This window comes from Struthio camelus, chromosome 1 (genome assembly GCF_040807025.1).
Source record: "Struthio camelus isolate bStrCam1 chromosome 1, bStrCam1.hap1, whole genome shotgun sequence".
NCBI classification, from domain to species: domain Eukaryota; kingdom Metazoa; phylum Chordata; class Aves; order Struthioniformes; family Struthionidae; genus Struthio; species Struthio camelus.
In genome coordinates, this window is record NC_090942.1 from 172,606,897 (window position 1) to 172,623,668 (window position 16,772).

Sequence of the window (16,772 nt, forward strand, 5' to 3'; positions counted from 1 at the left end):
CTGTTTAAACTGCACCTGGACACGTTTATAGTTTTTTTGCAGAAGTTTGGTTTGGATCCTTTGACCAGAAGCAATATCACATAACTCCTGATATCCATAATGTAGATATTTTTCTCTAAGCTAAGTATATGGACTCTTTTTATAGCCTGTAGTGAGAAATAAATGCTTTAGAGAGTAACTCATTGCATTTGATTTAGATAGCTACTCAAGATGGCATGAATCATGCCTTAGACATGCCTATTTCTCTTCACTGAATGTAAAAGGAATGCAGATATTCAACAAGCTCTGAGAGAGACTCCTACGTTCCAGACATTTGTATTACGTCAGATGGACCACCATCCCTCTGTCCTTCTTTGTCCCTCTGGACTAGGCTACATTATGGGGGGTTACAATATGTTATATAACCCTAAGAATAAACTCAGTTCATCCAGAGAAAAAGAGATCAAGAAATTATTGGACATGCAGTCAACATACCTTTTTACTAGAAATTTAGAAAGTGCCCTTCTCAAAATGTTCTGATTCTTTCTCTTTAAAAAGTGACAATTCCAAATGAAGAAGGATGAAAAGGCTGAGGAGAAATTCCAGGTCAAGCAGTTCTTTTGTTCATCTATATTGATTTTTACTGTTTGAACGCAGAAGTTTTGCTCCACAATACAGATCATTATTCTATCACTTTCAAGCTTTCATTAAAAAAAAAAATCAGATATTTATTTCAGACTTGCACTTAACCTTTTAATCTGTTAGCCTATTTGAAGGATTCCTTAAGTAATGTTTTTCAAACAAAAACTGTATTCAATTTGAAAAAACAATTTCTGTATTTTTACATTTTAAAAGGTGTATTTATTAAATTTTATTTTTCTTTTTTAATTAGGATAGTAATTTAAATTCTTCCTTTCTTGAAAAATCTTGCTTTCTGACAAATTCCTTAATTATAAGGACTATTTTCTGGGAACCTCTGACCAGTTATGCTCAGGTCATAACTCTATGCAAGGCTGACTCTAATGACAGAGGACTGTTTAGCGGAAAGGAGGATACAGTCTAAATAAAAGTGGAGGGAATTGGGCTGACCAGAAGCTCCTTTTTTTCCCCTCTTTGTTCCAATCATGAGTTGATATTTAAGGAGAGTGCCACTGCATATGCCTGATATCAAGGACAGGCCCCCATACAGGACCACCATTCCTCTGCGTAAAATACATAAAGATGAAGAGCCGAAACAGTGCATGACACCCCACTAGAACTGAAAGACATCCCAAAAATGCAAATGGAATATTGGAGAGAGTGATCAAAGAGATAGACTTAAACACCCTTAGCTTTATCTTTCTAGAAAATCTACAAGTATTGTCTGTTTTAAAATAAAATCCTTTTTGATGCAATTTGTGACCTCTGCTCTGTTGATTGGATGAATTCATGATGAGACCATGAGCTGATTGAGAGCTATTATTGAGTAAGGAAATAACATACAGGTATATAAATGCTGGATTTGTTTTTATATGGAATTATTCAAAATGAAACACTGACTTGGTTCTTTCTTAATCATTTGAGTATTTCTCAGTTTTTTTCCAGAAATTATTATGTGAGCAAAGACAAAAAATATTTTTGCATCAGGTTTATGTTCTTAAAATTGCATTAATCCTTATATGTCTGATTATATGAATTATTGTGGACACTGTGGTCATCCTTTGAGACCCTATGTGCCATTAATAATTCTACATATAGAAAAAATATTTTAATTGCTCAGTCATAATTGTAACTGTGGAGAAAATGGAAAGCGGCTTTTTACTTTTTATCTTTACTATTGTTATTTTTAAAGCAGATTTTTTCTGAAAGAAATCACACAACAAACAACTTTAAGCAAAAACAGAAACACTGTCTCTCTAGATTTTAAAAGTATTAATATTGAGCAGGTGAGCTGAAGATTTTTTCTTTTTCTGATTTTTTTTCATTTTTAAAGTTCTTGGAGTATTACATAAATAATTTATAATAAAAGTTCTCACAGTTCTAAAGATGATTTGCTTGAAATTTTTAAGCCTATCGGAGAAAAAACATTCTCAATTACAATATTTGAGGATATTATTTGTTAAAGCAGCTTAGATGAAGTTTATTAGAAACTTTCTCATGATGAGTAGGGTATTCTTGGGGAGACACTCAATGTTTTCTTTGCCAAGCTTTACAATTTCTTTAGCTAAGGAAAATGATTTTGGTTTCATGTTATAGGAGCTAATATCTCAGAGATAAATGTGCTGCAGTGACTTGGCTGGAGTTACGGAAACCAGAGGGAAAGACAAGGAGAAGTGACCAATTGATGAAATAAGTCAACTGGAAGAAAGAAGAAATTGGCTCTATCTTTTCCGCTGTTACAGCAATGATACAACTCTGATTAATCTCCCAGGAGCCAGTTGGTTGAGCTTTTCACTGACCTACTAAGTCTTGCAAGGTTTTAATCCAAAATGTTTCAAACACAGTAGTAAAAATACTATAATTTTCCTCCTAAGATACAACCTTCGGGAGAAAGAAACTGAAAACTTGCTGCCCCAGACAGTCCAACTGGTCAGTTCTCACTCTCCATCTTGACTTTGCTTTGTATACAGTTGGCCTTCTTTCACGTAAGAATTATGTGCCTACTTTTTTTTTTTTTCTTTCTTTCTTTTATATATCTGCTTTTTAACTTTGCATAACCAGTCTCAAAGGAGGATATCACAGGTCTCTCAAATTCGGAAGTACTGTAAGTGTAATATCAAGGAGCACACTTTTAATATTTGAAGGCTGAGGCATCTGCATTCACTGGAGAGACTCTACCCCCCACTCAGGATTTATGCAGAGAATCCTTCCCCCCATCCCCTGCATCCCCAAGCCTGTTTTTGTGCACATGGTGAAGTTATTTTAAATAGTTATATTGCACACTCACATATGGAGCAGAGACTTTATTTAACTTCCAAAAACAAATACAAAATATGTCTCATGTTTTTTCTACATGTCCCAACAAAGCAGGGATGGTACACCTCAAGTGTGACTATTGCTTTTTTTAGTCCTTATCACATAGCTCAGGACTCTGATGCTGTGATGTCTATGTGATCATTTACAATCAATCTACTCAAGTTTTAAGGTTCCAAAGACCAACTTCAAATCATAGGCTTTAAGTAGACAAACTAACAAATAAATAAACGCTAGGACGTGTCTTCTTTTGAGTACACTGTTTACCAAGGTACAACAACATACTGGTTTAAGACCCAAAAGTATAATCCTCAATAACACAGCAGTAAGCAATTAAAGGACCACTGTCTCAAGAAGACAAAAACTAAAAGGTTTCAGGATGCCACTGAAAAAAATCCAATGTAATGGTGCCTGGGAATTTTTTTGTGAAAAAATAGTTTGATAGAATTAAATTGTTCTACTTTGAAAATTTTCTAAGCGAGTTTCCAAATCCTTGTTATCTGTGATTCTGTTACAGTAAGGTAATTCAGGATGTCTAAGTTCCAAGGGCTACAGCTTTCTATCTCTAAAACAGTCTGCAAAGTGCACTACTCCAGAGAAAGCAGCAGAAAGCACTCACTGTATGATGTTCTACTAGGCTGAAGGCTGAGAAATGCTTTGAAGAAACTGTCGTGAAACAGAATTAAGCTTCCAGATAAGCTTCAGGACTCCGATTTGAAAGTTTCACTTTTTTTTCCCATGGTGCTTTAAATATCATAATAATAAATTATAAACCACCCTAAGAGGATGAGATGGTAGTTCTTAGGACTACCTGGGCACAAAGGTAATAATTACAAGCTTTCCTCTGGTCTGACTGATTTTACTAGCTCAGTTTGCATTCTTCATTATGCATGTAGGAAATGTTTCATTATGCTTTTACCTTCATTCTCACATTTTATAAATAACCAGAGGATATACATAGAGTCTATATACGCTTTGGACTCATTATCAGGTGAGCAACTACAAAAAAGTTACTTGTTAAACTCCTGTGCTTAAGACTGTTGAATCAATAAATATACAGAACAGATGAAAAGATTTAAGTAACACAGTAACCTTGGTTTAAGTAATATAATAATAACCTGGGTAAGTGTTAGGAATAGCTCATCTTGTTGAGATAACGTTCAGGCAAAATATATTTTTGATCAGTATTTTTAAAATGTCATCTTGTGTTTTTTTTTTTCCTTTATGCAACCCTGAATATCAAAAATAAAGGTGCTTTAACTGAAATTTAAATCTTTGTATTTGAATATGACATTCATCTTCACTGGAGGTGTAATCTAGCTTCCTTTATCTTTTTTTCTGGCTACGCAAGGGCACACTTTTTTTTCATGCAATTGTATACTGCAATGTTAGGCTTTTTCCTCCTCAGAGATCTCTGATTTAAAAACACTTATACTATTAGCATTTGTAGTTATCAACATAACAAAAGTCTACTCCGCTGTGACAGTGATTTTCATTTTGTTTTGGATTGTTTACGCTCTAACTCATGTCTCTATTTTGAATAGTGAAATCAAAAAAGTCTAGGGAAAAAGGTGCATGAGGAGGAATTAGCTCAATTTCTGGAGAAAATCGGTTATATTAAAATTATTTATATATATATATAAAGATACATATATCAAATATAGTTTGATTTTTCAAATGGCTCAGCACGATAAATGAACTTTACACACGTACATTTACTTCAAACAAAACAAAACAAAATAAAACAAAACTACAATAACAAAAATACAACTCATTACCTTGCTAGAAATTTGTATTTGCAGTGTTACGTGGAATAACTGCTGAGTTAAGTAGTTATTTCATATATATCAGTTGTCTTACAGGTGCTTTATCTCTGATGACATTAGCTTGTTAAGTATAGTTAGTTTTTTGTTAAATATTTTTGTATTCAAATGGGCTTAAATATATAGATGCTTTCAAAGTGGATTTTGCAAAACTTGTGTTTCCATGCAATCTACTTTAACTCTGATAATATTTAGAGTTCATATTGTTTTTTTCTTTTTCTTTTTCTCTGGGCATGTGTAATGTCACTATATTTTGTAGCATTTACTTCTTGAGGGTAGACTTGTCATTTATCTCTGGAGATTAAGACACTTCACAGTAGTTGTATGAAATAGCAATACAGCCAAACTGATTTTACAGGCTTCTGGATGTATTTGATTTAATTTGATTTTTTTTCCAGCTTCTGACACAGTTGAAAAACCACCAAGCTTTGCACATCTTCTGAGGTGTTGCAGAATTGCTTGTACCTCTGTGCTGAGTTAAGTCATGTGCAGCCATCAGTGCAACATTTTTCTCCCAGTTCCCGAATACCACATATCTTGTACTTTGGATTCACTTGTTTGTTCACAGCGGAGTCCCAAGTTAAGTGATTGAACCCTGGATTATATATCCAGAATTCTGTGCCTTTTCTTTCTCCTTCCTTTTCCATTTTTTCCTCCCTCCTCCCTTCTTTTAGATCCTGGCCTATTTCAATTTTTTTAATTCCTCTAGAGTACTATTAAATATTTTCCTATATAGTAAAGCATCATGAGCAGTTGTCTATAACTGTAATTTTCTGTATTTTACCATTTGAAATACACACAGCTCAAGTACTCACCATTTTTTATGGGGTGAAAATCATGAGTCAGGTTTTAGTATTCCCCTTCTGTTCTCAAATTGGAAGTATATTGTGGTCCTGGCTTTAGCTCTCACAATAGCTATTCGAGCGACTATGCTGTTTGATTTCATTCTTTGTGCCCTGTGTTTTCACAGTTTTTATCTATGAATTGCTCGCTTCCCTTCAGTGCTCACACAATCTCATGAAAGCATTCTAAATAGGCTTCAAACATACACAGTTATTTCCTTATTTTCTTTACTAAAAAATACTACATAGTAATGTAATTACCTTCATCCTGGCCTACCTTATAACTGTTATTGCCCAGCAATGCTAACTGTCATGGCCATTTACATCTTTCTAGAATTTAGTAAATGAAAATATGTTCTATTTCATTGTCTAGTCTGTAAGCCTTTAAATTATATAATACTCTTTCATTTTTACAAACTTTTACCGCCAAAAGTACAGAGAAGTAATCACAGAGAATTCCAGACTCCGTGATTCTAGATTCTATGTTTACTATACCATGTTTTGTACATCGTTATTTCCGTATGGATGGAGAGCAGTTCCATCCTTTTGGGATGACATCATATTTCATGAAGAATTGCATAGTTTCCTTCAGATTTTGGGTGGAGAAAAAAAGAACAATTCAGTTTTCTATTTAATTAAAGGGCAGCTCTGATGCCATCGATCTAGAAACTGACAGTTTTGTTGCACCCTCTAGAAATTATGATACTCAAAATGCTGAGATCACCTCCAAGAGGTAAAGCACTCGAGTGTACTTATGAGGACAAAAGAAACAAAAGAATTGTAAGTCAGGTAGCAAAAAAATAAGGGCTAGACAATCAAGGTTTTGCCAAATTTTACTTTAACTTCCTTTTCTTCCTTGCAGAAGAGATCCAGGGTGTGAAAGGATCCTCTTCCTCAGTTTCAAATTAGCTTCCTTAACCAGTAAAATGAAGCATTTCTCATTTCTTGGTTTTAGATAAGATATAGGTTCATGGGGGAAAGGAATATCTAAGGGGAAAAGAAGTGCTCTTGTAACACAGAAGATTTTCCAACGTTTACAAGAGACTTCTAGCATTCCACTAAGTAAGGAATGAGGGTTTCAGCTACGCCAAACTTAGCTATTTAATCTTCATTAACCTTCTATTTTTAAAGTATAATGAAACATTTCAGTGGAAATTTTTACAATTTCTCAATTTATAAGCAAACCCAGAATCTTATAGTGAAAATCACTAGAAAGTTTTAGTAATAGACACTATGAATTTTTCTAGGTATAATATATACAAATACATTAACAAATTCTCATTTTATAGTGATTGAATTAATGTGACCTTACAGATATGCAAGTTCCTAAAAGGAATAAAAGACACCAAATTATGATGTTCTCCTTAACCATCCATGATTGTCCAAACAGCGCTCCCCCACCGGTCCTGACACATTCCACAAGTTAACACATCATCATCCATTCACAGGAAAACATACCACACTATCATATTTATCTCAGTGTAACAAAATATTATTTACAGCTTTAGCAAAGTAGTGGAAAAATGACAAATAATATCAAAAGAAGAACTTGAGGGAAATGTCAAATGTAGAAAAGACATAGGACACTATTATTGTAAAGCTTTGCTCACAAATACATTGTGGAAAAATAAATCTTACTTTATTTCAAAATAACAGGTCTTATTTCATCATTTACTGCCCGAAGGCTCTCCTAGCACAGATACAAGGCCCAGTGTAGGTGAACAGAATACTACCATCCACCCAAAGTAGCTAGCTTACAGAGGCTATTTCTCTCTCCCTCCTTCCCCCCTCCCACCCTTCCCCCCCAAAAAAAAAGATCTTGGGTTTTTTTTGTTTGTTTTCAGAAGTACCTGAAGAAAACAAAAGAGAACTCTCAGAAGAGGTGGAAGAGATAAAGCAGGATGTATGACAAAGTTCATTAGGGAAAAGTGCTGGAAAAAAAAAGACACAAAACTATACAGAACATGGCTGTTTTCGTAATACAAAACTCACATCTTGGCTATACTGACAGCCTTTTAGATAAAATCCCCATATTCAAAAAAAAAAGTGTATAAATGTTCAGAAACAATGCAGGAGCTGTATGTTATTTGCTCTGCAATTAGCCAGGTTTGTAAAACAGTAGTTTTACAAAAAATGGATTTAAAAATTGACCTGGAAAGAAATATACTTAATTTTAAAAGAAAGAAAGAAAGAAAAAAAAAAAAAGTACATGAAGTAAAATTTCTTCCAGAGCAACTTCTTCACCTGTGGCTGATTCATCATAGGAGATAAAAGACACCGGGGAGCCCAGTCTCGCTTAGTTATTTTGAATGCCATTCCTTGTTCTAGTCCTAGCGGTGTTCTTAGGGGCTTCTGAACTCTGGTAGGGTGCTTATGCCAATAAAGAAACGTTGTAGTAAAACCGTACCATGGACTTTTTAACTCTTACGATGTCGTTTTCTCCAGCAAAGGGATAAAACCACAGTGCTCAGCAATGACACCTATACGTCAGAAGAAAATTCACCTAAGATAAGGAAGCCTTCCACAGCCATTTGCAGCTAGGCTACGGTTTCATTTATAGCAGCTGAGTGGCACAGTGGGATGATAACTATATTCAAGGATGTGGCACAATATTTCCCTGAGGTGTTTCCATTACTAAATTAGCTAATCTACTATATGTTTTACTTATTCCAAGATCTATTATAGTTCTACAAAACAAAAAATGATATGGAATGATATTTTATCTTTTTCTATTGCATATTTTGTAAATATACATATATATTTTAATTTTTCAGAACTTTTGACACATTCTAGCACCTCTTTATTACATTTTTATACAAATTAAACTTTCTAATAATACCCTTTTAAGTTCACCAGGTAGTTATAAATATCCAGTTTTCTGGAGATGTAGTCATAATCTGTGGGAAATAAGCATGCTCTGGCATCATACCAATTATATTTCTGGAAAGATTAGACTCACTCTCCCCCTCCCCCAGGGGAATGGTACATATTTATGTTAGTAATTAACAAGAACATAATGCTCTTCTTTCCTATTTAGAATATAGATTTACAGTGCTAGTTTGGCATTTTAAGATACCAGCATATGTGGTAGAAACATTGTACTGCACACATTTTTCTTGGTTTATTGACTCTAACCTTAACAAACTAACAGAAAAAAACAATTTACAAAGGGCAGAATAATTATATTAAAGCACCTTTCTTTTTTTCTCCTGAAACTGATTCCTAGAGTGCTGCATTATGTATGTCTCAGAAAAATACATATAGCTATCTGATTTATAGATTCCCAGGCTTGATCAAAAGCTTTATTGCATTTCATTGAAAATGAAATACGTATTTTTCCATTCATTATGAAGGTATGATAATAAGTAATATTTTGTAAAACTATCTGGACAGATCTTTTTTTCCTGTAGGTACCTACATAATAGCTGCAAAGAAGTGAAAAGCTTGTTTTAAAGACATATAAAGCATCTTATGAAATACTTTGGCAATTAAAAAAATGAAGCAATCATGGTATTACTTTTACTTATTCCTATTTAGAGCTTTGTGTTAGCATTTCCAACAGCTATCTTCCCTAAAGTAGAGATTTGGGTTTAGTCTGGATCTGTGGCATCATAAGAGGAAAAGCTGCCAGAAATGATTTTAATTCATTAAAAGAAGCTTTATAAAATGATGGAGTCACAAATTACAGATGCCTTTTGCCAAGTCTCACTTTTTTCTTATACATTTTCCTTCTGTTTTTTTTTTACCCAAAAGTATAACCTTTATTTGTTCATTTTGCAGAACTGTTTTGCTCATGATTATTTAAAGCTGCTATTAGATATCAAATTAAGGTAATAAACATTGTAGGAATAACATGCCATTCTGTAAAAGAAAAGGGTAAAATATAGTGCTAATCTCCTGTAAATTGCTGAGCTCTTCCTGAGAGATGCTGAACACCCTCAGCTGCCCTTGAACTCAATGGAAACTATAACTGCTCATGACCTTTTCTGAGTCATAGCACTGAGCACCTGACATCCCTGCGCATCCTATTTGGCTAGGGCTTAAAAGAAGTCAACTCGAAGCACTTACTTGCAGTGTATGCTGTGCTGTGATGTAGAGAGGTCCGACTAAGCTGTAAAAAAGCTATCTTGAGCACTGGAAGCAGTTTAGTAGAAAGGAATTGGGATTTTAATTCCCTGAGGTACCTTTGGGTATTTGCTCCCGTTCACCACTAACTCATCAGCTGATTCTAAAATGCTTCTGTTAAAGTTAAAGGAAAACTGACACTACTTTCAAAGGCAAATGACTGTGCCTGGTAGGATTATTCTCATGAGGTAGGTAGGTAAGTCCTTATAGTGAATTCTGCAGCTGTGAAGGAGGTCTCTCCTTACTGCCCACGGGCCAGCCAAGGCAGTTCACTGAGGCCATTCTTGCTTGCCCTCATTCCCAAGCACTCCAAAGTGGCTGTTGGATAGATCCACTTTTAGGATAGTGACAACCATCGGGGGGAGGGGAACAGTGAGAAGACTGTCCTATTGCACGGTAAATATATACCCAGCAACCTATTAGGGAGAGGAGAAAAACAGGAAAAGCCTAGAGGCTGACTGGTAATAGCACAATGATTCATATGGTGTGCAGCTTGCTCCCCATTTTCTAAAGAGAAAAAAAGGTAACCCACATAGCGCATCCTAGATTATTTTGTCAACAGAAGCTATTTCTAGGTACTGCTTTACAGGAACAATGTCTTTTTTTGGCACAGACTTGCCTATGCAAAACACCATGTGTGGGGACTACAAAAACCATACTGCTTCCACGGAGACTTTGACCTATCACACGTTACCTCAAACTACACATTAGATCAAGCTGTGTACAACATAAAATCTGTCATACAGAGGTGCTGGGGCTGTATGGTGGCTTTTGCCTGCTAGTGATGATCACTGTCTCACCTGGCTACAGATCTTTAGACAGAGTCACTACCCAGATTTTTAGACATTGGCGCTAAGATTCACTCACACTTGACAAAAGAAGTGATGTAGGTACATGCCAAAAAAAGAATAAAGAAAAAAAAAAAAACTCAATCATTCTGAGAGAAAAAAATAAGGAATGGATGCATTATGAAAAATACTTATTTTGCTTTTTTATTTTTTGTCTTTAAAATTGTCCTAACAGGTAGAAAAATTAATACCATCTTTTATTATTAATGATAATCAGGAGATTCACAGGAAAGAGTCAAAAATATTCTCAGATTCATTTTCCAGGCAATTTTCTTATGAGAAAGCTGAATTTTCACTGTTGCTCTTATTGTTGGAGGAAACAAAACAGAAAGCTTTTATTTTAGGAAAGTAGGTAACTTCAATCAAAAAAGTCAGATTCACTTTTTGGAAGGAAAAACAATAAATTCTTTTTCTCATAGCTCTGTTTCATGGATATGATCTGGGAAAATAAGAAATGAAATGATATTGCATCTGAGATATCTTACTAGGAAGAGATCCATAAGGTACTTCTGGCAACTGGGTAAATTATTATCACTGAAAGAAAGCAGTTCTAGATTTTTCTTTGATTGTCATTAGGCACAACAGGAACAAAAAGCTCAGGTAAAATAAGAATCACAATAAAATATTTATGTACCTCACAAGAAAAAAAAAGGTAATATGTTAAACTAGAAATGCTTTCCTCTTTGACCTTTCTGTAAATAGAATAAAGACTATTCATTGTGATCACTGAGAAAGTATTCCTCCTCTAAATATTGGATAGGCATCATTTTGTGCAGTACTTGTAGTTGCTACAAAAATTATGCGTTTATTTTACTGTTCTATTCAATTCTATTGTATGTCCAAATGTCACAAGTTTACAGAGTTTCAGAAAACTTAAGAGAGATGAAACTTAAGTTATATAATTTTTCTTTGAATAACTTAAGCAATTTTGGGGATTATGTAGTTGTGAAATTTGTAATGCTTCACCTAACCTTCCTATTCTCCACACAGACATTTTGAGCTTTCATTATCATTTCCATTAATACGCAGTGTGTTTTGACTTTTTGATTTTTTTGTCAAACTAGAAAATGCTACTCACTATGCAGTCATACAGTACTGAAAGCCTGTGCCTACATATATTTAAGTATAACTCCTAAAGAAGTGAGAGAGAAAGGCAGATTATTAGGAGGTCACCCAGCTTGTTACTCGTAGGACTAAAAATGTTTGTGGTGGCTCCTTATTATTTACAGATCTGTATCACTATATCAGCCAACTAGGAAAAGTTTCAAATTGCAAGTTTATTTTGTCAAATAATAGGTATGCTAGGGTGGATATGGCTCAGAATACATTCAAGAGGCAGGGACAAGATTGGTGGTGACCTTGCTGAAAAAGAGATTAAAAGTCAATAGCAAGTAATAAACGTGTTGGATATATACCTTTTCCCTGACTTTTGATTTTGATGGTTAAAATGACTTTTATCAAACATTGCCCCTCCTGCCACTGTGTCAGCACAAAGCTAACTTCTTAGGTTTCTGCTGATTTTATTGCTCTGTCTCAAAGAGATATTTTGAAGCATATTTTGAAGTAAATATGGGGAAGGAAAAGGCTGCTACTAATAAAGATCACCCTGGGTGCAAAAGCCAAAGACTTGAAGCTCAGAAAAAAATCTAACAGTAAGGTTAGAAATGAGGGTCTAAAATAACATTTCATATGGACTACATAGCAGGTTCCCCTGCTTTAAGATGGAGCTTAAAATTACCTATGCAGGAGTAAATCTGGGATTTCATAGACTTCTGGAGGAATGTTCTCGGTTGGAGTAGTTTACTAGATAATGTCGACTTAGCATAGCTGAACTTATTCCCTTGATATGTCCTGCTTAAACAAAATTCAGGGATGTATCTAAACAGAAAATTCTCTATTCTGATGATGTAATGCCAGTATAAGGGTCCCTCCAGACCTTGGAGACAAGAGAGGAAGGCTGGAGAAAGGAAGACTCTCCCTTGGTGGAGGAGGATCAGGTCAGAGATCTTTTGTCCAAACTTGACATCCATAAATCCATGGGCCCCGATGGGATGCACCCACGAGTGCTGAGGGAGCTGGCGGATGTTATCGCTAGGCCACTCTCCATCATCTTGGAAAGGTCCTGGAGATCAGGAGAGGTGCCTGAGGACTGGAAGAAAGCCAATGTCACGCCAGTCTTCAAAAAGGGCAAGAAGGAGGAGCCAGGGAACTACAGGCCTGTCAGCCTCACCTCCATCCCTGGAAAGGTGATGGAACAGCTCCTCCTGGAGGTCATCACTAAGCATGTGGAGGACAAGAAGGTGATCGGGAGTAGTCAGCACGGATTCACCAAAGGGAAATCATGCTTGACCAACCTGATAGCCTTCTCTGATGGGATGACTGGCTGGGTAGATGAGGGCAGAGCAGTGGATGTTGTCTGTATGGACTTCAGGAAGGCTTTGGACACTGTCTCCCATCACATCCTCCTAGGCAAGCTCAGGAAGTGTGGGCTAGATGAGTGGAGAGTGAGGTGGCTTGAGAAGTGGCTGGATGGCCGAGCTCAGAGGGTTGTGGTGAATGGCGCAGAGTCTAGTTGGAGGCCTGCAGCTAGCGGTGTCCCCCAGGGGTCAGTCCTGGGTCCAGTCTTGTTCAGTGTATCCATCAATGACCTGGAGGAAAGGAGAGAGTGCACCCTCAGCAAGTCTGCTGATGATACAGATCAAAACTGGGAGGAGTGGCTGATGCACTGGAGGGCTGTGCTGCACTGGAGGGCTGTGCTGCTGGAGAGCTGGCCAGAGAGGAACCTCCTGAAGTTCCACAAAAGCAAGTGCAGGGTCCTGCACATGGGGAGGAATAACCCCATGCACCACGACAGGTTGGGGGTTGATCTGCTGGAGAGCAGCTCCGCAGAGAAGGACCTGGGAGTGGTGGTGGACAACAAGTGGAGCATGAGGCAGCAGTGTGCCCTTGTGGCCAAGAAGGCCAATGGTCTCCTGGGGTGCATTAGGCAGAGTGTTGCCAGCAGGTGGAGGGAGGTGATCCTGCCCCTCTCCTCAGGCCTGGGGAGGCCTCACCTGGAGTCCTGTGTCCAGTTCTGGGCTCCCCAGTGCAAGAAAGACATGGCACTCCTGGAGAGAGTCCAGCGGAGGGCTACCAAGATGATTAGAGGGCTGGAGCACCTCTCCTAGGAAGAAAGACTGCAAGAGCTGGGCCTGTTCAGCCTGGAGAAGAGAAGGCTGAGAGGTAAGCTCATAAATGTGTACAAGTATCTGCAGGGGGAGTGTCAAGAGGATGAGGCCAGCCTCTTCTCTGTGGTGCCCAGCAATAGGACAAGAGGCAATGGGCAGAAACTGAAGCACAGGAAGTTCCGTCTGAACATGAGGAAAAACTTCTTCACTGTGAGGGTGACAGAGCATTGGAACAGGTTGCCCAGAGAGGTGGTGGAGTCTCCTTCGCTGGAGATATTCAAAAGCCGTCTGGATGTGATCCTGGGCAATATGCTCTAGGTGACGCTGCTTGAGCAGGGAGGTTGGACTAGATGATCTCCAGAGGTCCCATCCAACCTAAACGATTCTGTGATTCTGTGATACGCCTTTATAACTCACAAAACAGCCTGTAGGATTCAGTTTAGAGAAGGTAAAGATTAAATGAGATTCAAGAGGAAAAGAAAAATTATTCATACAGTACTGATAGAATTTATGAAAGGCAGAGGATAGTCCTGTGGTTAGATATTTAAAAATAGGAAGTTTCAACTTTTATTATGACTGTAAAGATTTTGTGTTGGACCACACAAATTTTGCAAAATGTATACCGGAAAAAGGAAAAGACAGCAGTTTAAATTAGCTTTTAAGTTGTAATGGCTGGTGTTATCAGATGGCATAATTATAATAAAATCACAATAAGGTCAACCTTACTGTACAGTACTAAAAAAGCATTCTAAAAACAAACAAGAATATTAAAACAAACACTTTCCCCTCTACCCCCCATTAATTAAGACTAGAAAACAAAAAAATCACATCATTTTTCTAGCAGTACTGTGTGTTATCCAGAGCTCCAACACATGCAGTATTGCTGGCAAAATCATGGAACAACCAATGGTTTGAGATCAGGAGGTACTGTGCTTCATAATTTTAACTTTCATGTCAAAAAGCCTTTGAATGATAGAAGTAAAATCCTTTCAGATTTTCTCCCTGTTAGATTTCTAATGTGATACATGAGATTAAAATATATTACACATCTTATTATGGCTATTTTGCCTGTGGTAAAAGAAAATAACTACATGCATTTTGGTCAAACTTATCAAGTAAGCAGAAATGAAAGATGCTGATTTGTAACAGAAAAAGTTCTATTCCAGCACTAACAGGCAATTATGATTGCATTTATTTTTCCTGTATCTTTTCTTTAAGAGCCATCCGTGGTAACATCAGCAACGGTTTCCACACAATTTAAGCCAGTAGAAAGAAATAGGGTATTCTAGTGGTTTAGTAATAACTTGATGATTGCATAACTTCCTGCTTGAATGATCTTAGTTTAATTCTTTACTGTGCTACAGGTTCTCTCTGTTACTCTTTGTAAATTGTCTAGACTTTAAAGGGTAAGTAAATACCTAATAATGCAGATATTAGCTTTTAATAACTCCTTTGAGAATAAGATGCATGAGAATAACCTACTCTGTCCAGTGACAATTTCTCAAAGACTTTGACATAAAAGACTGTGATTCAGCTCAGCCTTTCTCCCAACCTCTCTGTATGGGAATGCGCACCACAAAGTCTACTTAATATCCCGCAGGCAACAAAAGCCTACTCTGCCTTCACTCTGAGCTCACTGGAAGATGTGTAGCTATTTTTGTACTGCATAGTGTTTAAACTCCACCACGCAGAAGGACTTATTAGCTTTGGACAAGAAGTACTGCAGCAGTCACTCTTAAGTGGCTGCTGGAGAGGCTGGTGCATATGGCTAGCTTATGTCTGTCTTCAGAAAACATTCCTTAAATGTATGATTCACTGTACCACATCATTTCACAGTCCAAACACATTTTTTAACAGACAGCCTATACACATACAGTTATATATATGTGTGTCTGCGCACGCATGTGTGCATATATATGTCACAAAATTCCAAAGCCCATAACCAACCTACCAACTTTACTAAATGTACACTCTCAAAAATAAGTTCAAAACTGTTCTTTCTTAGACTTACCGGTCTTTACTGAAATATAGTATAATTGTTTGTAATCTCATTAATTTCAGCAGCAACTTATAATCGTTACATCACACATTTTCAGGTAAAATGGCAAAGTGTTGCCCCTAACCACTGTACGTTTTGCAGGAGAAGGAATTATCTCTTAATCTGAAGAGTATGATCATTACAGAGGAGAGAAGATGGAGAAAAGGACAACTTTATATAATAGCTGGGCAATTTTACTTTATATCAGTGGTGTGTGCTCAGTCACGTGTGAGTGTGCTCAGCACTGAGCACTGACTATGATCAGTGCTATATGGTGCTTTGTACCAACAAAGTGTTCAAGAATTAGTGACTTCTCTGCAGTACTTATTGCTTTTTTCTTTGTTTCACCAGCTGGTTTACATCTGTTTCTTCATGCTTTCACATGTTCTTCTAAGTTCATTGTTATTACAAGCAGGCTACTTCATTGGTAACATCCTGCAGTTCAGTAACTCAGCAGAATCAAACTAGAATTCCGTAGCTTTTTTCGGAAGCTGTTATAATACTTTTACTGTATATAGCAACTTCATCATATCCAGAAATAAAGAAGTGCTTCCTTCTCCCTTCTCTCATCAACTGCCATATTTAGCACATACATAATAGCACATAGAACATAAGCTTTCATCTCTTTTAAGTCATGAGAACTGCTAAGGGACAAATAATGGAATTTAGAATCAGATGGACTACTCTGCCTCATTTACAATAATCATATTAAAGTACAGCATAAAAACATTTGCAGGCTGATTAGTATATTTAGAAAAAAAATCTGTTTCACCTCATGAAATAGCTTTTAATCTATTAAGTCAAGTCATCTTTTAAATAATGTAAGCAGCGAGTCAGGTCTGTCAGCTACACATTAAAAATAACAACCCTCAGTATAAGATTCTGTCGAGGTAAGGCCTTGGTAATGGCTAGGTATTTGCTATAATTCAGTTTTCAGCATGCTCAGTGATGTCACTTTTTCCATTTGAGTAATGAGCTGAAAATGAGTATTTGCAGAT

At 36.6% G+C, this 16,772-nt stretch overlaps 1 long non-coding RNA gene across 1 annotated transcript in view; it reads right to left on the reverse strand.

Annotated features, from left to right (window-relative positions):
• Window positions 1–9,740, reverse strand: part of LOC138065814 (uncharacterized) — a 144,722-nt gene extending 134,982 nt beyond the window's left edge. The window contains exon 1 of the long non-coding RNA XR_011138882.1: window positions 9,665–9,740. This is a non-coding gene — a long non-coding RNA (uncharacterized lncRNA). The remainder of the gene's footprint in view (window positions 1–9,664) is intronic.
• Window positions 9,741–16,772: the final 7,032 nt, after the last annotated feature.